The sequence below is a fragment of the Hippopotamus amphibius genome, unplaced genomic scaffold, assembly GCF_030028045.1.
Source record: "Hippopotamus amphibius kiboko isolate mHipAmp2 unplaced genomic scaffold, mHipAmp2.hap2 scaffold_458, whole genome shotgun sequence".
NCBI lineage: Eukaryota > Metazoa > Chordata > Mammalia > Artiodactyla > Hippopotamidae > Hippopotamus > Hippopotamus amphibius.
In genome coordinates this window covers 17,566-36,685 of record NW_026648565.1, presented here as the reverse complement: position 1 = coordinate 36,685, position 19,120 = coordinate 17,566, and the positions used below count along the sequence as shown (strand labels likewise).

At 54.1% G+C, this 19,120-nt stretch overlaps 8 non-coding genes across 8 annotated transcripts; all 8 read right to left on the bottom strand.

The window, feature by feature from the left end:
• Positions 1-201: 201 nt before the first annotated feature.
• Positions 202-282, bottom strand: LOC130843591 (small nucleolar RNA SNORD115). Its single transcript, XR_009051046.1, has one exon. It is a non-coding gene; the product is annotated as a small nucleolar RNA SNORD115 (small nucleolar RNA).
• Positions 283-2,788: 2,506 nt separating this feature from the next.
• On the bottom strand, positions 2,789-2,869 carry LOC130843584 (small nucleolar RNA SNORD115). Its single transcript, XR_009051040.1, has one exon. It is a non-coding gene; the product is annotated as a small nucleolar RNA SNORD115 (small nucleolar RNA).
• A 2,506-nt stretch (positions 2,870-5,375) lies between these two features.
• On the bottom strand, positions 5,376-5,456 carry LOC130843590 (small nucleolar RNA SNORD115). Its single transcript, XR_009051045.1, has one exon. It is a non-coding gene; the product is annotated as a small nucleolar RNA SNORD115 (small nucleolar RNA).
• Positions 5,457-7,962: 2,506 nt separating this feature from the next.
• LOC130843583 (small nucleolar RNA SNORD115) lies at positions 7,963-8,043 on the bottom strand. Its single transcript, XR_009051038.1, has one exon. It is a non-coding gene; the product is annotated as a small nucleolar RNA SNORD115 (small nucleolar RNA).
• Positions 8,044-10,549: 2,506 nt separating this feature from the next.
• Positions 10,550-10,630, bottom strand: LOC130843582 (small nucleolar RNA SNORD115). The gene has a single exon (XR_009051037.1). It is a non-coding gene; the product is annotated as a small nucleolar RNA SNORD115 (small nucleolar RNA).
• Positions 10,631-13,136: 2,506 nt separating this feature from the next.
• LOC130843581 (small nucleolar RNA SNORD115) lies at positions 13,137-13,217 on the bottom strand. Its single transcript, XR_009051036.1, has one exon. It is a non-coding gene; the product is annotated as a small nucleolar RNA SNORD115 (small nucleolar RNA).
• Positions 13,218-15,729: 2,512 nt separating this feature from the next.
• On the bottom strand, positions 15,730-15,810 carry LOC130843595 (small nucleolar RNA SNORD115). Its single transcript, XR_009051051.1, has one exon. It is a non-coding gene; the product is annotated as a small nucleolar RNA SNORD115 (small nucleolar RNA).
• A 2,512-nt stretch (positions 15,811-18,322) lies between these two features.
• LOC130843594 (small nucleolar RNA SNORD115) lies at positions 18,323-18,403 on the bottom strand. The gene has a single exon (XR_009051049.1). It is a non-coding gene; the product is annotated as a small nucleolar RNA SNORD115 (small nucleolar RNA).
• Between the last annotated feature and the right edge of the window lie 717 nt (positions 18,404-19,120).

Below are 19,120 nucleotides of genomic sequence, written 5' to 3'. Positions count from 1 at the left end.
CACTATGGAGCAGGATAGAAAACCATAGGTGGCAACACATCTTGGATATGTGGAATCCTCCTACACTGGGAGGAGTCTCAAGGGATTTCCTCGAGCGAGAGGCTGCTCCAACACCCACACCCAAACCCACACACACACCCACACCCAGGGCTCTGCAATGGACCAAAAATGCAGGCCATCCTGCCCCTGGATCCCTCTGTTAGGCCTCAGCATAATCCTATTGAGCATGATTTTTTGGTCATCAGCTTTCTTCAGGACCATATGAGTTCTCATCCTCGACCCAACTGAGGCCCTCCTCACTCACCTGCGCCCTGCCACATGTGAAGGCTTACCTCAGATGCTTCCTGGAAAGAAGGATGCCTGAAGGGATGTGCCATTCTGTCGAATCCACGTGCTGGGCCAAGGCTCATGGTGATTGCCCTAGGGAACATAGGCCAAACACAGATCTTCATTTCTCTGGGGACGATGGCTGCCAAGAGGTGAGAAGGACAGCTGTGAGAACTCCAACTCCATGCTAGATGCATTGGGGGACGTGTGTGCCACACGCTCATGCATCGAATGATGCTACAAGAAATACCTGCAGCAATACATCCAGGAACATAGGGCCCAAATGTACCTCCACGCAGAGACAGGAACACATAGCTGAAACGCATACAAACAGCTCCCTACATAGCTTCCTTCCTGCCTCCCTTCCTCCAGAATGCTCTAGCTCCCTCCCTTTCGACCCTCGTCCTTGGCTCACTCTCTCCATCCATCCATACATACAAAGATGAAGGCATGAGTGGACAGGTGGATCAATGCCATCTTATGTACCTTAATACTGTGTCAGGGGCCGATGAAATAACCAGTACGTATATGTCTCCCCAGGGAAGGACTAGCCTCATGGATCCTCTAGTCAGCACAAGGCCTGGCACCAGGTCTGCTTGGTGGGGAAAACACTGGGGGCGTTTCTGGGGGGAATGGAGACATTCCTCTGGGCCCGACCCTGGTGTGGGCAAGCGTGTGCTGGCCGATGTCACACTCGGCTTGTCCATGTGCACAACACCCAGACAATGAGGCCTTTATGTCCCACACAGTGGACATTCACAGGAGCTGGAGGGAGCTCTCTTGGTAGGCAGTGGCTCCCGTAGAGGAAGGCCACCCCAAGAGATGCCACAGGCCTGTATCTGTATGCAGAACCCATGAAAGGGCCTGTCTGAGAAAACTGGCCTATCTGAAGGCCCATGATCCCTCACAGAGACCTTGGAAACCCCATTCCAGCAAGGGACCAGCCCTTCAGCTCTCACAAGAGCCAAGAGCATCTAGCTGCCAAGTCCCTGATGAAGGGTCCTTGTTGGCTCTCACCACCCCCAGGCCTGGCCCCACATCCTCCCAACCAACACTTCTTGGAAGTCACTCAAGCACACCCCACAACTGACCATAAGCTCAGTACATCCTCGTGCTCTGCCTCGACATGCACAGAGATCTGCGTGGTTGCTCCCCAGGGCAACACGTAATGAAATGGTGCCTCCATTTTCAGTCTTACTACACTTCAGGTCAATCGAGTTGAATTTCAAGACCCGCATTCCGATCTGGTGGATGGGGAGCCATGTCAAGCATTCCTCCTTGGGGACCACAGAGATTCCCAAACAGGGCCAATTTCTTCTGTGGCAGCATTCCCTACTGTGGCCCGTGCAAGGCCACCAAACAACAGCCATGCAGCTACACCCTCCTCAGCCCACATCCCGGGACCACCCCTCCCCTTCAGGTCAACAGGGCCTCACGATGGACATGATAACGGGATGCCCAAGGGCTCTGCAAAGCCTTCATGGGGGAATGGACACCCAGAAGCCTTTTCTCCTCTGGAGGGGGCTCTCTGACAAACCAGTGGCTTCCGGAGAGGACGACCAACCCAGGAGAAGCTATGGTCCTGTGTATGCATGCAGACCCCATCAGAGGCCCCATTCGGATCAAGTGGCTCCAACAAAGCACCATGATCCCTCACAGAGTCCTGGCACAACCCCATTGAAGACCACGGCATGGCTTCCAGCCCTTGAAATAACCAGCAGCATCCTGCTTCCAAGCACCTGAGGATAGGCTCCTGCCTGCCTCTCACCATCTCTAAGCAGGGGGCATGAGCCTTCCCTACTGGCAGGTTTTGGGAAGCCATAAAGCACACACCACAAGGGACCATTCCCTCAGTTGGTGATCATACTCTGACGCTAGGTGCACAGAGGTCTCTAGAGATGTTCCGCCTGGGGCCAAGGAAGAAAACACTGCCTCGATGTGCTCTCTGACTAGAATACAGCTGTAATGAAGGCATGTGAGTGCACCAGATGTGAGCCCATAAATTTGGGGCAGCAGCAGACATTCCTCCTTGGTAGGCAGGAGGTTGCCAAAAGACTACCCTGTACTGGCTGCTGTGAGGGCGGCCAGCCCATAGTTCAAAATTCTCTGGGGCCTATCGGTAGCAACCAAAAGAGCCACTCACTGCGGAACATTCTGGCTGTGGTGAGCCCATGCCAAGGCTTGGCCTGAAACACAAAATTCAAAGCAGAAAGGCTTAAGGAAAGACTCCACCCATGGCTTCAGAACATGTGGGCCCTGGCACTATGGAGCAGGATAGAAAACCACAGGTGGCAACACATCTTGGATATGTGGAATCCTCCTACACTGGGAGGAGTCTCAAGGGATTTCCTCGAGCGAGAGGCTGCTCCAACACCCACACCCAAACCCACACACACACCCACACCCAGGGCTCTGCAATGGACCAAAAATGCAGGCCATCCTGCCCCTGGATCCCTCTGTTAGGCCTCAGCGTAATCCTATTGAGCATGATTTTTTGGTCATCAGCTCTCTTCAGGACCATATGAGTTCTCATCCTCGACCCAACTGAGGCCCTCCTCACTCACCTGCGCCCTGCCACATGTGAAGGCTTACCTCAGATGCTTCCTGGAAAGAAGGATGCCTGAAGGGATGTGCCATTCTGTCGAATCCACGTGCTGGGCCAAGGCTCATGGTGATTGCCCTAGGGAACATAGGCCAAACACAGATCTTCATTTCTCTGGGGACGATGGCTGCCAAGAGGTGAGAAGGACAGCTGTGAGAACTCCAACTCCATGCTAGATGCATTGGGGGATGTGTGTGCCACACGCTCATGCATCGAATGATGCTACAAGAAATACCTGCAGCAATACATCCAGGAACATAGGGCCCAAATGTACCTCCACGCAGAGACAGGAACACATAGCTGAAACGCATACAAACAGCTCCCTACATAGCTTCCTTCCTGCCTCCCTTCCTCCAGAATGCTCTAGCTCCCTCCCTTTCGACCCTTGTCCTTGGCTCACTCTCTCCATCCATCCATACATACAAAGATGAAGGCATGAGTGGACAGGTGGATCAATGCCATCTTATGTACCTTAATACTGTGTCAGGGGCAGATGAAAGAACCAGTACGTATATGTCTCCCCAGGGAAGGACTAGCCTCATGGATCCTCTAGTCAGCACAAGGCCTGGCACCAGGTCTGCTTGGTGGGGAAAACACTGGGAGCGTTTCTGGGGGGATTGGAGACATTCCTCTGGGCCCGACCCTGGTGTGGGCAAGCGTGTGCTGGCCGATGTCACACTCGGCTTGTCCATGTGCACAACACCCAGACAATGAGGCCTTTATGTCCCACACAGTGGACATTCACAGGAGCTGGAGGGAGCTCTCTTGGTAGGCAGTGGCTCCCGTAGAGGAAGGCCAGCCCAAGAGATGCCACAGGCCTGTATCTGTATGCAGAACCCATGAAAGGGCCTGTCTGAGTAAACTGGCCTATCTGAAGGCCCATGATCCCTCACAGAGACCTGGGAAACCCCATTCCAGCAAGGGACCAGCCCTTCAGCTCTCACAAGAGCCAAGAGCATCTAGCTGCCAAGTCCCTGATGAAGGGTCCTTGTTGCCTCTCACCACCTCCAGGCCTGGCCCCACATCCTCCCAACCAACACTTCTTGGAAGTCACTCAAGCACACCCCACAACTGACCATAAGCTCAGTCCATCCTCGTGCTCTGCCTCGACATGCACAGAGATCTGCGTGGTTGCTCCCCAGGGCAACACGTAATGAAATGGTGCCTCCATGCTCAGTCTTACTACACTTCAGGTCAATCGAGTTGAATTTCAAGGCCCGCATTCCGATCTGGTGGATGGGGAGCCATGTCAAGCATTCCTCCTTGGGGACCACAGAGATTCCCAAACAGGGCCAATTTCTTCTGTGGCAGCATTCCCTACTGTGGCCCGTGCAAGGCCACCAAACAACAGCCGTGCAGCTACACCCACCTCAGCCCACATCCTGGGACCACCCCTCCCCTTCAGGTCAACAGGGCCTCACGATGGACATGATAACGGGATGCCCAATGGCTCTGCAAAGCCTTCATGGGGGAATGGACACCCAGAAGCCTTTTCTCCTCTGGAGGGGGCTCTCTGACAAACCAGTGGCTTCCGGAGAGGACGACCAACCCAGGAGAAGCTATGGTCCTGTGTATGCATGCAGACCCCATCAGAGGCCCCATTCGGATCAAGTGGCTCCAACAAAGCCCCATGATCCCTCACAGAGTCCTGGCACAACCCCATTGAAGACCACGGCATGGCTTCCAGCCCTTGAAATAACCAGCAGCATCCTGCTTCCAAGCACCTGAGGATAGGCTCCTGCCTGCCTCTCACCATCTCTAAGCAGGGGGCATGAGCCTTCCCTACTGGCAGGTTTTGGGAAGCCATAAAGCACACACCACAAGGGACCATTCCCTCAGTTGGTGATCATACTCTGCCTCTATGTGCACAGAGGTCTCTAGAGATGTTCCGCCTGGGGCCAAGGAAGAAAACACTGCCTCGATGTGCTCTCTGACTAGAATACAGCTGTAATGAAGGCATGTGAGTGCACCAGATGTGAGCCCATAAATTTGGGGCAGCAGCAGACATTCCTCCTTGGTAGGCAGGAGGTTGCCAAAAGACTACCCTGTACTGGCTGCTGTGAGGGCGGCCAGCCCATAGTTCAAAATTCTCTGGGGCCTATCGGTAGCAACCAAAAGAGCCACTCACTGCGGAACATTCTGGCTGTGGTGAGCCCATGCCAAGGCTTGGCCTGAAACACAAAATTCAAAGCAGAAAGGCTTAAGGAAAGACTCCACCCATGGCTTCAGAACATGTGGGCCCTGGCACTATGGAGCAGGATAGAAAACCATAGGTGGCAACACATCTTGGATATGTGGAATCCTCCTACACTGGGAGGAGTCTCAAGGGATTTCCTCGAGCGAGAGGCTGCTCCAACACCCACACCCAAACCCACACACACACCCACACCCAGGGCTCTGCAATGGACCAAAAATGCAGGCCATCCTGCCCCTGGATCCCTCTGTTAGGCCTCAGCATAATCCTATTGAGCATGATTTTTTGGTCATCAGCTTTCTTCAGGACCATATGAGTTCTCATCCTCGACCCAACTGAGGCCCTCCTCACTCACCTGCGCCCTGCCACATGTGAAGGCTTACCTCAGATGCTTCCTGGAAAGAAGGATGCCTGAAGGGATGTGCCATTCTGTCGAATCCACGTGCTGGGCCAAGGCTCATGGTGATTGCCCTAGGGAACATAGGCCAGACACAGATCTTCATTTCTCTGGGGACGATGGCTGCCAAGAGGTGAGAAGGACAGCTGTGAGAACTCCAACTCCATGCTAGATGCATTGGGGGACGTGTGTGCCACACGCTCATGCATCGAATGATGCTACAAGAAATACCTGCAGCAATACATCCAGGAACATAGGGCCCAAATGTACCTCCACGCAGAGACAGGAACACATAGCTGAAACGCATACAAACAGCTCCCTACATAGCTTCCTTCCTGCCTCCCTTCCTCCAGAATGCTCTAGCTCCCTCCCTTTCGACCCTCGTCCTTGGCTCACTCTCTCCATCCATCCATACATACAAAGATGAAGGCATGAGTGGACAGGTGGATCAATGCCATCTTATGTACCTTAATACTGTGTCAGGGGCCGATGAAATAACCAGTACGTATATGTCTCCCCAGGGAAGGACTAGCCTCATGGATCCTCTAGTCAGCACAAGGCCTGGCACCAGGTCTGCTTGGTGGGGAAAACACTGGGGGCGTTTCTGGGGGGAATGGAGACATTCCTCTGGGCCCGACCCTGGTGTGGGCAAGCGTGTGCTGGCCGATGTCACACTCGGCTTGTCCATGTGCACAACACCCAGACAATGAGGCCTTTATGTCCCACACAGTGGACATTCACAGGAGCTGGAGGGAGCTCTCTTGGTAGGCAGTGGCTCCCGTAGAGGAAGGCCACCCCAAGAGATGCCACAGGCCTGTATCTGTATGCAGAACCCATGAAAGGGCCTGTCTGAGAAAACTGGCCTATCTGAAGGCCCATGATCCCTCACAGAGACCTTGGAAACCCCATTCCAGCAAGGGACCAGCCCTTCAGCTCTCACAAGAGCCAAGAGCATCTAGCTGCCAAGTCCCTGATGAAGGGTCCTTGTTGGCTCTCACCACCCCCAGGCCTGGCCCCACATCCTCCCAACCAACACTTCTTGGAAGTCACTCAAGCACACCCCACAACTGACCATAAGCTCAGTACATCCTCGTGCTCTGCCTCGACATGCACAGAGATCTGCGTGGTTGCTCCCCAGGGCAACACGTAATGAAATGGTGCCTCCATTTTCAGTCTTACTACACTTCAGGTCAATCGAGTTGAATTTCAAGACCCGCATTCCGATCTGGTGGATGGGGAGCCATGTCAAGCATTCCTCCTTGGGGACCACAGAGATTCCCAAACAGGGCCAATTTCTTCTGTGGCAGCATTCCCTACTGTGGCCCGTGCAAGGCCACCAAACAACAGCCATGCAGCTACACCCTCCTCAGCCCACATCCCGGGACCACCCCTCCCCTTCAGGTCAACAGGGCCTCACGATGGACATGATAACGGGATGCCCAAGGGCTCTGCAAAGCCTTCATGGGGGAATGGACACCCAGAAGCCTTTTCTCCTCTGGAGGGGGCTCTCTGACAAACCAGTGGCTTCCGGAGAGGACGACCAACCCAGGAGAAGCTATGGTCCTTTGTATGCATGCAGACCCCATCAGAGGCCCCATTCGGATCAAGTGGCTCCAACAAAGCACCATGATCCCTCACAGAGTCCTGGCACAACCCCATTGAAGACCACGGCATGGCTTCCAGCCCTTGAAATAACCAGCAGCATCCTGCTTCCAAGCACCTGAGGATAGGCTCCTGCCTGCCTCTCACCATCTCTAGGCAGGGGGCATGAGCCTTCCCTACTGACAGGTTTTGGGAAGCCATAAAGCACACACCACAAGGGACCATTCCCTCAGTTGGTGATCATACTCTGACGCTAGGTGCACAGAGGTCTCTAGAGATGTTCCGCCTGGGGCCAAGGAAGAAAACACTGCCTCGATGTGCTCTCTGACTAGAATACAGCTCTAATGAAGGCATGTGAGTGCACCAGATGTGAGCCCATAAATTTGGGGCAGCAGCAGACATTCCTCCTTGGTAGGCAGGAGGTTGCCAAAAGACTACCCCGTACTGGCTGCTGTGAGGGCGGCCAGCCCATAGTTCAAAATTCTCTGGGGCCTATCGGTAGCAACCAAAAGAGCCACTCACTGCGGAACATTCTGGCTGTGGTGAGCCCATGCCAAGGCTTGGCCTGAAACACAAAATTCAAAGCAGAAAGGCTTAAGGAAAGACTCCACCCATGGCTTCAGAACATGTGGGCCCTGGCACTATGGAGCAGGATAGAAAACCACAGGTGGCAACACATCTTGGATATGTGGAATCCTCCTACACTGGGAGGAGTCTCAAGGGATTTCCTCGAGCGAGAGGCTGCTCCAACACCCACACCCAAACCCACACACACACCCACACCCAGGGCTCTGCAATGGACCAAAAATGCAGGCCATCCTGCCCCTGGATCCCTCTGTTAGGCCTCAGCGTAATCCTATTGAGCATGATTTTTTGGTCATCAGCTCTCTTCAGGACCATATGAGTTCTCATCCTCGACCCAACTGAGGCCCTCCTCACTCACCTGCGCCCTGCCACATGTGAAGGCTTACCTCAGATGCTTCCTGGAAAGAAGGATGCCTGAAGGGATGTGCCATTCTGTCGAATCCACGTGCTGGGCCAAGGCTCATGGTGATTGCCCTAGGGAACATAGGCCAAACACAGATCTTCATTTCTCTGGGGAAGATGGCTGCCAAGAGGTGAGAAGGACAGCTGTGAGAACTCCAACTCCATGCTAGATGCATTGGGGCACGTGTGTGCCACACGCTCATGCATCGAATGATGCTACAAGAAATACCTGCAGCAATACATCCAGGAACATAGGGCCCAAATGTACCTCCACGCAGAGACAGGAACACATAGCTGAAACGCATACAAACAGCTCCCTACATAGCTTCCTTCCTGCCTCCCTTCCTCCAGAATGCTCTAGCTTCCTCCCTTTCGACCCTCGTCCTTGGCTCACTCTCTCCATCCATCCATACATACAAAGATGAAGGCATGAGTGGACAGGTGGATCAATGCCATCTTATGTACCTTAATACTGGGTCAGGGGCAGATGAAAGAACCAGTACGTATATGTCTCCCCAGGGAAGGACTATCCTCATGGATCCTCTAGTCAGCACAAGGCCTGGCACCAGGTCTGCTTGGTGGGGAAAACACTGGGGGCGTTTCTGGGGGGAATGGAGACATTCCTCTGGGCCCGACCCTGGTGTGGGCAAGCGTGTGCTGGCCGATGTCACACTCGGCCTGTCCATGTGCACAACACCCAGACAATGAGGCCTTTATGTCCCACACAGTGGACATTCACAGGAGCTGGAGGGAGCTCTCTTGGTAGGCAGTGGCTCCCGTAGAGGAAGGCCAGCCCAAGAGTTGCCACAGGCCTGTATCTGTATGCAGAACCCATGAAAGGGCCTGTCTGAGTAAACTGGCCTATCTGAGGGCCCATGATCCCTCACAGAGACCTGGGAAACCCCATTCCAGCAAGGGACCAGCCCTTCAGCTCTCACAAGAGCCAAGAGCATCTAGCTGCCAAGTCCCTGATGAAGGGTCCTTGTTGCCTCTCACCACCTCCAGGCCTGGCCCCACATCCTCCCAAACAACACTTCTTGGAAGTCACTCAAGCACACCCCACAACTGACCATAAGCTCAGTACATCCTCGTGCTCTGCCTCGACATGCACAGAGATCTGCGTGGTTGCTCCCCAGGGCAACACGTAATGAAATGGTGCCTCCATGCTCAGTCTTACTACACTTCAGGTCAATCGAGTTGAATTTCAAGACCCGCATTCCGATCTGGTGGATGGGGAGCCATGTCAAGCATTCCTCCTTGGGGACCACAGAGATTCCCAAACAGGGCCAATTTCTTCTGTGGCAGCATTCCCTACTGTGGCCCGTGCAAGGCCACCAAACAACAGCCATGCAGCTACACCCTCCTCAGCCCGCATCCCGGGACCACCCCTCCCCTTCAGGTCAACAGGGCCTCACGATGGACATGATAACGGGATGCCCAAGGGCTCTGCAAAGCCTTCATGGGGGAATGGACACCCAGAAGCCTTTTCTCCTCTGGAGGGGGCTCTCTGACAAACCAGTGGCTTCCAGAGAGGACGACCAACCCAGGAGAAGCTATGGTCCTGTGTATGCATGCAGACCCCATCAGAGGCCCCATTCGGATCAAGTGGCTCCAACAAAGCACCATGATCCCTCACAGAGTCCTGGCACAACCCCATTGAAGACCACGGCATGGCTTCCAGCCCTTGAAATAACCAGCAGCATCCTGCTTCCAAGCACCTGAGGATAGGCTCCTGCCTGCCTCTCACCATCTCTAGGCAGGGGGCATGAGCCTTCCCTACTGGCAGGTTTTGGGAAGCCATAAAGCACACACCACAAGGGACCATTCCCTCAGTTGGTGATCATACTCTGACGCTAGGTGCACAGAGGTCTCTAGAGATGTTCCGCCTGGGGCCAAGGAAGAAAACACTGCCTCGATGTGCTCTCTGACTAGAATACAGCTGTAATGAAGGCATGTGAGTGCACCAGATGTGAGCCCATAAATTTGGGGCAGCAGCAGACATTCCTCCTTGGTAGGCAGGAGGTTGCCAAAAGACTACCCCGTACTGGCTGCTGTGAGGGCGGCCAGCCCATAGTTCAAAATTCTCTGGGGCCTATCGGTAGCAACCAAAAGAGCCACTCACTGCGGAACATTCTGGCTGTGGTGAGCCCATGCCAAGGCTTGGCCTGAAACACAAAATTCAAAGCAGAAAGGCTTAAGGAAAGACTCCACCCATGGCTTCAGAACATGTGGGCCCTGGCACTATGGAGCAGGATAGAAAACCACAGGTGGCAACACATCTTGGATATGTGGAATCCTCCTACACTGGGAGGAGTCTCAAGGGATTTCCTCGAGCGAGAGGCTGCTCCAACACCCACACCCAAACCCACACACACACCCACACCCAGGGCTCTGCAATGGACCAAAAATGCAGGCCATCCTGCCCCTGGATCCCTCTGTTAGGCCTCAGCGTAATCCTATTGAGCATGATTTTTTGGTCATCAGCTCTCTTCAGGACCATATGAGTTCTCATCCTCGACCCAACTGAGGCCCTCCTCACTCACCTGCGCCCTGCCACATGTGAAGGCTTACCTCAGATGCTTCCTGGAAAGAAGGATGCCTGAAGGGATGTGCCATTCTGTCGAATCCACGTGCTGGGCCAAGGCTCATGGTGATTGCCCTAGGGAACATAGGCCAAACACAGATCTTCATTTCTCTGGGGACGATGGCTGCCAAGAGGTGAGAAGGACAGCTGTGAGAACTCCAACTCCATGCTAGATGCATTGGGGCACGTGTGTGCCACACGCTCATGCATCGAATGATGCTACAAGAAATACCTGCAGCAATACATCCAGGAACATAGGGCCCAAATGTACCTCCACGCAGAGACAGGAACACATAGCTGAAACGCATACAAACAGCTCCCTACATAGCTTCCTTCCTGCCTCCCTTCCTCCAGAATGCTCTAGCTTCCTCCCTTTCGACCCTCGTCCTTGGCTCACTCTCTCCATCCATCCATACATACAAAGATGAAGGCATGAGTGGACAGGTGGATCAATGCCATCTTATGTACCTTAATACTGGGTCAGGGGCAGATGAAAGAACCAGTACGTATATGTCTCCCCAGGGAAGGACTATCCTCATGGATCCTCTAGTCAGCACAAGGCCTGGCACCAGGTCTGCTTGGTGGGGAAAACACTGGGGGCGTTTCTGGGGGGAATGGAGACATTCCTCTGGGCCCGACCCTGGTGTGGGCAAGCGTGTGCTGGCCGATGTCACACTCGGCCTGTCCATGTGCACAACACCCAGACAATGAGGCCTTTATGTCCCACACAGTGGACATTCACAGGAGCTGGAGGGAGCTCTCTTGGTAGGCAGTGGCTCCCGTAGAGGAAGGCCAGCCCAAGAGTTGCCACAGGCCTGTATCTGTATGCAGAACCCATGAAAGGGCCTGTCTGAGTAAACTGGCCTATCTGAGGGCCCATGATCCCTCACAGAGACCTGGGAAACCCCATTCCAGCAAGGGACCAGCCCTTCAGCTCTCACAAGAGCCAAGAGCATCTAGCTGCCAAGTCCCTGATGAAGGGTCCTTGTTGCCTCTCACCACCTCCAGGCCTGGCCCCACATCCTCCCAAACAACACTTCTTGGAAGTCACTCAAGCACACCCCACAACTGACCATAAGCTCAGTACATCCTCGTGCTCTGCCTCGACATGCACAGAGATCTGCGTGGTTGCTCCCCAGGGCAACACGTAATGAAATGGTGCCTCCATGCTCAGTCTTACTACACTTCAGGTCAATCGAGTTGAATTTCAAGACCCGCATTCCGATCTGGTGGATGGGGAGCCATGTCAAGCATTCCTCCTTGGGGACCACAGAGATTCCCAAACAGGGCCAATTTCTTCTGTGGCAGCATTCCCTACTGTGGCCCGTGCAAGGCCACCAAACAACAGCCATGCAGCTACACCCTCCTCAGCCCGCATCCCGGGACCACCCCTCCCCTTCAGGTCAACAGGGCCTCACGATGGACATGATAACGGGATGCCCAAGGGCTCTGCAAAGCCTTCATGGGGGAATGGACACCCAGAAGCCTTTTCTCCTCTGGAGGGGGCTCTCTGACAAACCAGTGGCTTCCAGAGAGGACGACCAACCCAGGAGAAGCTATGGTCCTGTGTATGCATGCAGACCCCATCAGAGGCCCCATTCGGATCAAGTGGCTCCAACAAAGCACCATGATCCCTCACAGAGTCCTGGCACAACCCCATTGAAGACCACGGCATGGCTTCCAGCCCTTGAAATAACCAGCAGCATCCTGCTTCCAAGCACCTGAGGATAGGCTCCTGCCTGCCTCTCACCATCTCTAGGCAGGGGGCATGAGCCTTCCCTACTGGCAGGTTTTGGGAAGCCATAAAGCACACACCACAAGGGACCATTCCCTCAGTTGGTGATCATACTCTGACGCTAGGTGCACAGAGGTCTCTAGAGATGTTCCGCTTGGGGCCAAGGAAGAAAACACTGCCTCGATGTGCTCTCTGACTAGAATACAGCTCTAATGAAGGCATGTGAGTGCACCAGATGTGAGCCCATAAATTTGGGGCAGCAGCAGACATTCCTCCTTGGTAGGCAGGAGGTTGCCAAAAGACTACCCTGTACTGGCTGCTGTGAGGGCGGCCAGCCCATAGTTCAAAATTCTCTGGGGCCTATCGGTAGCAACCAAAAGAGCCACTCACTGCGGAACATTCTGGCTGTGGTGAGCCCATGCCAAGGCTTGGCCTGAAACACAAAATTCAAAGCAGAAAGGCTTAAGGAAAGACTCCACCCATGGCTTCAGAACATGTGGGCCCTGGCACTATGGAGCAGGATAGAAAACCACAGGTGGCAACACATCTTGGATATGTGGAATCCTCCTACACTGGGAGGAGTCTCAAGGGATTTCCTCGAGCGAGAGGCTGCTCCAACACCCACACCCAAACCCACACACACACCCACACCCAGGGCTCTGCAATGGACCAAAAATGCAGGCCATCCTGCCCCTGGATCCCTCTGTTAGGCCTCAGCGTAATCCTATTGAGCATGATTTTTTGGTCATCAGCTCTCTTCAGGACCATATGAGTTCTCATCCTCGACCCAACTGAGGCCCTCCTCACTCACCTGCGCCCTGCCACATGTGAAGGCTTACCTCAGATGCTTCCTGGAAAGAAGGATGCCTGAAGGGATGTGCCATTCTGTCGAATCCACGTGCTGGGCCAAGGCTCATGGTGATTGCCCTAGGGAACATAGGCCAAACACAGATCTTCATTTCTCTGGGGACGATGGCTGCCAAGAGGTGAGAAGGACAGCTGTGAGAACTCCAACTCCATGCTAGATGCATTGGGGGACGTGTGTGCCACACGCTCATGCATCGAATGATGCTACAAGAAATACCTGCAGCAATACATCCAGGAACATAGGGCCCAAATGTACCTCCACGCAGAGACAGGAACACATAGCTGAAACGCATACAAACAGCTCCCTACATAGCTTCCTTCCTGCCTCCCTTCCTCCAGAATGCTCTAGCTCCCTCCCTTTCGACCCTCGTCCTTGGCTCACTCTCTCCATCCATCCATACATACAAAGATGAAGGCATGAGTGGACAGGTGGATCAATGCCATCTTATGTACCTTAATACTGGGTCAGGGGCAGATGAAAGAACCAGTACGTATATGTCTCCCCAGGGAAGGACTAGCCTCATGGATCCTCTAGTCAGCACAAGGCCTGGCACCAGGTCTGCTTGGTGGGGAAAACACTGGGGGCGTTTCTGGGGGGAATGGAGACATTCCTCTGGGCCCGACCCTGGTGTGGGCAAGCGTGTGCTGGCCGATGTCACACTCGGCCTGTCCATGTGCACAACACCCAGACAATGAGGCCTTTATGTCCCACACAGTGGACATTCACAGGAGCTGGAGGGAGCTCTCTTGGTAGGCAGTGGCTCCCGTAGAGGAAGGCCAGCCCAAGAGATGCCACAGGCCTGTATCTGTATGCAGAACCCATGAAAGGGCCTGTCTGAGAAAACTGGCCTATCTGAAGGCCCATGATCCCTCACAGAGACCTGGGAAACCCCATTCCAGCAAGGGACCAGCCCTTCAGCTCTCACAAGAGCCAAGAGCATCTAGCTGCCAAGTCCCTGATGAAGGGTCCTTGTTGCCTCTCACCACCTCCAGGCCTGGCCCCACATCCTCCCAACCAACACTTCTTGGAAGTCACTCAAGCACACCCCACAACTGACCATAAGCTCAGTCCATCCTCGTGCTCTGCCTCGACATGCACAGAGATCTGCGTGGTTGCTCCCCAGGGCAACACGTAATGAAATGGTGCCTCCATGCTCAGTCTTACTACATTTCAGGTCAATCGAGTTGAATTTCAAGACCCGCATTCCGATCTGGTGGATGGGGAGCCATGTCAAGCATTCCTCCTTGGGGACCACAGAGATTCCCAAACAGGGCCAATTTCTTCTGTGGCAGCATTCCCTACTGTGGCCCGTGCAAGGCCACCAAACAACAGCCATGCAGCTACACCCACCTCAGGCCGCATCCCGGGACCACCCCTCCCCTTCAGGTCAACAGGGCCTCACGATAGACATGATAACGGGATGCCCAAGGGCTCTGCAAAGCCTTCATGGGGGAATGGACACCCAGAAGCCTTTTCTCCTCTGGAGGGGGCTCTCTGACAAACCAGTGGCTTCCGGAGAGGACGACCAACCCAGGAGAAGCTATGGTCCTGTGTATGCATGCAGACCCCATCAGAGGCCCCATTCGGATCAAGTGGCTCCAACAAAGCACCATGATCCCTCACAGAGTCCTGGCACAACCCCATTGAAGACCACGGCATGGCTTCCAGCCCTTGAAATAACCAGCAGCATCCTGCCTCCAAGCACCTGAGGATGGGCTCCTGCCTGCCTCTCACCATCTCTAGGCAGGGGGCATGAGCCTTCCCTACTGACAGGTTTTGGGAAGCCATAAAGCACACACCACAAGGGACCATTCCCTCAGTTGGTGATCATATTCTGGCGCTAGGTGCACAGAGGTCTCTAGAGATGTTCCGCCTGGGGCCAAGGAAGAAAACACTGCCTCGATGTGCTCTCTGACTAGAATACAGCTCTAATGAAGGCATGTGAGTGCACCAGATGTGAGCCCATAAATTTGGGGCAGCAGCAGACATTCCTCCTTGGTAGGCAGGAGGTTGCCAAAAGACTACCCTGTACTGCCTGCTGTGAGGGCGGCCAGCCCATAGTTCAAAATTCTCATTGGCCTATCGGTAGCAACCAAAAGAGCCACTCACTGCGGAACACTCTGGCTGTGGTGAGTCCATTCCAAGGCTTGGCCTGAAACACAAAATTCAAAGCAGAAAGGCTTAAGGAAAGACTCCACCCATGGCCTCAGAACATGTGGGCCCTGGCACTATGGAGCAGGATAGAAAACCAAAGGTGGCAATACATCTTGGATATGTGGAAGCCTCAGACGCTCGGAGGAGTCTCAAAGGATTCCCTCGAGGGAGAGGCTGCTCCAACACCCACACCCACACACCCACCCGTACCCACACCCACACCCAGGGCTCTGCAATGGACCAAAAATGCAGGCCATCCTGCCCCTGGATCCCTCTGTTAGGCCTCAGCGTAATCCTATTGAGCATGATTTTTTGGTCATCAGCTCTCTTCAGGACCATATGAGTTCTCATCATCAACCCAACTGAGGCCCTCCTCACTCACCTGCGCCCTGCCACATGTGAAGGCTTACCTCAGATGCTTCCTGGAAAGAAGGATGCCTGAAGGGATGTGCCATTCTGTCGAATCCACGTGCTGGGCCAAGGCTCATGGTGATTGCCCTAGGGAACATAGGCCAAACACAGATCTTCATTTCTCTGGGGACGATGGCTGCCAAGAGGTGAGAAGGACAGCTGTGAGAACTCCAACTCCATGCTAGATGCATTGGGGCACGTGTGTGCCACACGCTCATGCATCGAATGATGCTACAAGAAATACCTGCAGCAATACATCCAGGAACATAGGGCCCAAATGTACCTCCACGCAGAGACAGGAACACATAGCTGAAACGCATACAAACAGCTCCCTACATAGCTTCCTTCCTGCCTCCCTTCCTCCAGAAAGCTCTAGCTCCCTCCCTTTCGACCCTCGTCCTTGGCTCACTCCCTCCATCCATCCATACTTACAAAGATGAAGGCATGAGTGGACAGGTGGATCAATGCCATCTTATGTACCTTAATACTGGGTCAGGGGCAGATGAAATAACCAGTACGTATATGTCTCCCCAGGGAAGGACTAGCCTCATGGATCCTCCAGGCAGTACAAGGCCTGGCACCAGGTCTGCTTGGCGGGGAAAACACTGGGGGTGCTTCTGGGGGGAATGGAGACATTCCTCTGGGCCCCACCCTGGTGTGGGCAAGCGTGTGCTGGCCGATGTCACACTTGGCTTGTCCATGTGCACAACACCCAGACAATGAGGACTTTATATCCCACACAGTGGACATTCACAGGAGCTGGAGGGAGCTCTCTTGGTAGGCAGTGACTCCCGTAGAGGAAGGCCAGCCCAAGAGATGCCACAGGCCTGTATCTGTATGCAGAACCCATGAAAGGGCCTGTCTGAGTAAACTGGCCTATCTGAGGGCCCATGATCCCTCACAGAGACCTGGGAAACCCCATTCCAGCAAGGGACCAGCCCTTCAGCTCTCACAAGAGCCAAGAGCATCTAGCTGCCATGTCCCTGATGAAGGGTCCTTGTTGCCTCTCACCACCTCCAGGCCTGGCCCCACATCCACCCAACCAACACTTCTTGGAAGTCACTCAAGCACACCCCACAACTGACCGTAAGCTCAGTCCATCCTCGTGCCCTGCCTCGACATGCACAGAGATCTGCGTGGTTGCTCCCCAGGGCAACACGTAAGGAAATGGTGCCTCCATGGTCAGTCTTACTACACTTCAGGTCAATCGAGTTGAATTTCACGGCCCGCATTCCGATCTGGTGGATGGGGAGCCACGTCAAGCATTCCTCCTTGGGGACCACAGAGATTCCCAAACAGGGCCAATTTCTTCTGTGGCAGCATTCCCTACTGTGGCCCGTGCAAGGCCACCAAACAACAGCCATGCAGCTACACCCTCCTCAGCCCACATCCCGGGACCACCCCTCCCCTTCAGGTCAACAGGGCCTCACGATGGACATGATAACGCGATGCCCAAGGGCTCTGCAAAGCCTTCACGGGGCAATGGACACCCAGAAGCCTTTTCTCCTCTGGAGGGGGCTCTTTGACAAACCAGTGGCTTCTGGAGAGGAAGACCAACCCAGGAGAAGCTATGGTCCTGTGTATGCATGCAGACCCCATTAGAGGCCCCATTCGGATCAGTTGGCTCCAACAAAGCACCGTAATCCCTCACAGAGTCCTAGCACAACCCCATTGAAGACCAGGGCATGGCTTCCAGCCCTTGAAATAACCAGCAGCATCCTGCCTCCAAGCACCTGAGGATGGGCTCCTGCCTGCCTCTCACCATCTCTAGGCAGGGGGCATGAGCCTTCCCTACTGACAGGTTTTGGGAAGCCATAAAGCACACACCACAAGGGACCATTCCCTCAATTGGTGATCATATTCTGGCGCTAGGTGCACAGAGGTCTCTAGAGATGTTCCGCTTGGGGCCAAGGAAGAAAACACTGCCTCGATGTGCTCTCTGACTAGAATACAGCTCTAATGAAGGCATGTGAGTGCACCAGATGTGAGCCCATAAATTTGGGGCAGCAGCAGACATTCCTCCTTGGTAGGCAGGAGGTTGCCAAAAGACTACCCTGTACTGCCTGCTGTGAGGGTGGCCAGCCCATAGTTCAAAATTCTCTTTGGCCTATCGGTAGCAACCAAAAGAGCCACTCACTGCGGAACACTCTGGCTGTGGTGAGTCCATTCCAAGGCTTGGCCTGAAACACAAAATTCAAAGCAGAAAGGCTTAAGGAAAGACTCCACCCATGGCCTCAGAACATGTGGGCCCTGGCACTATGGAGCAGGATAGAAAACCAAAGGTGGCAATACATCTTGGATATGTGGAAGCCTCAGACGCTCGGAGGAGTCTCAAAGGATTCCCTCGAGGGAGAGGCTGCTCCAACACCCACACGCACACACCCACCCGTACCCACACCCACACCCAGGGCTCTGCAATGGACCAAAAATGCAGGCCATCCTGCCCCTGGATCCCTCTGTTAGGCCTCAGCGTAATCCTATTGAGCATGATTTTTTGGTCATCAGCTCTCTTCAGGACCATATGAGTTCTCATCATCAACCCAACTGAGGCCCTCCTCACTCACCTGCGCCCTGCCACATGTGAAGTCTTACCTCAGATGCTTCCTGGAAAGAAGGATGCCTGAAGGGATGTGCCATTCTGTCGAATCCACGTGCTGGGCCAAGGCTCATGGTGATTGCCCTAGGGAACATAGGCCAGACACAGATCTTCATTTCTCTGGGGACGATGGCTGCCAAGAGGTGAGAAGGACAGCTGTGAGAACTCCAACTCCATGCTAGATGCATTGGGGGACGTGTGTGTCACACGCTCATGCATCGAATGATGCTACAAGAAATACCTGCAGCAATACATCCAGGAACATAGGGCCCAAATGTACCTCCACGCAGAGACAGGTACACATAGCTGAAACACATACAAACAGCTCCCTACATAGCTTCCTTCCTGCCTCCCTTCCTCCAGAATGCTCTAGCTCCCTCCCTTTCGACCCTCGTCCTTGGCTCACTCCCTCCATCCATCCATACTTACAAAGATGAAGGCATGAGTGGACAGGTGGATCAATGCCATCTTATGTACCTTAATACTGTGTCAGGGGCAGATGAAATAACCAGTACGTATATGTCTCCCCAGGGAAGGACTAGCCTCATGGATCCTCCAGGCAGTACAAGGCCTGGCACCAGGTCTGCTTGGCGGGGAAAACACTGGGGGTGTTTCTGGGGGGAATGGAGACATTCCTCTGGGCCCCACCCTGGTGTGGGCAAG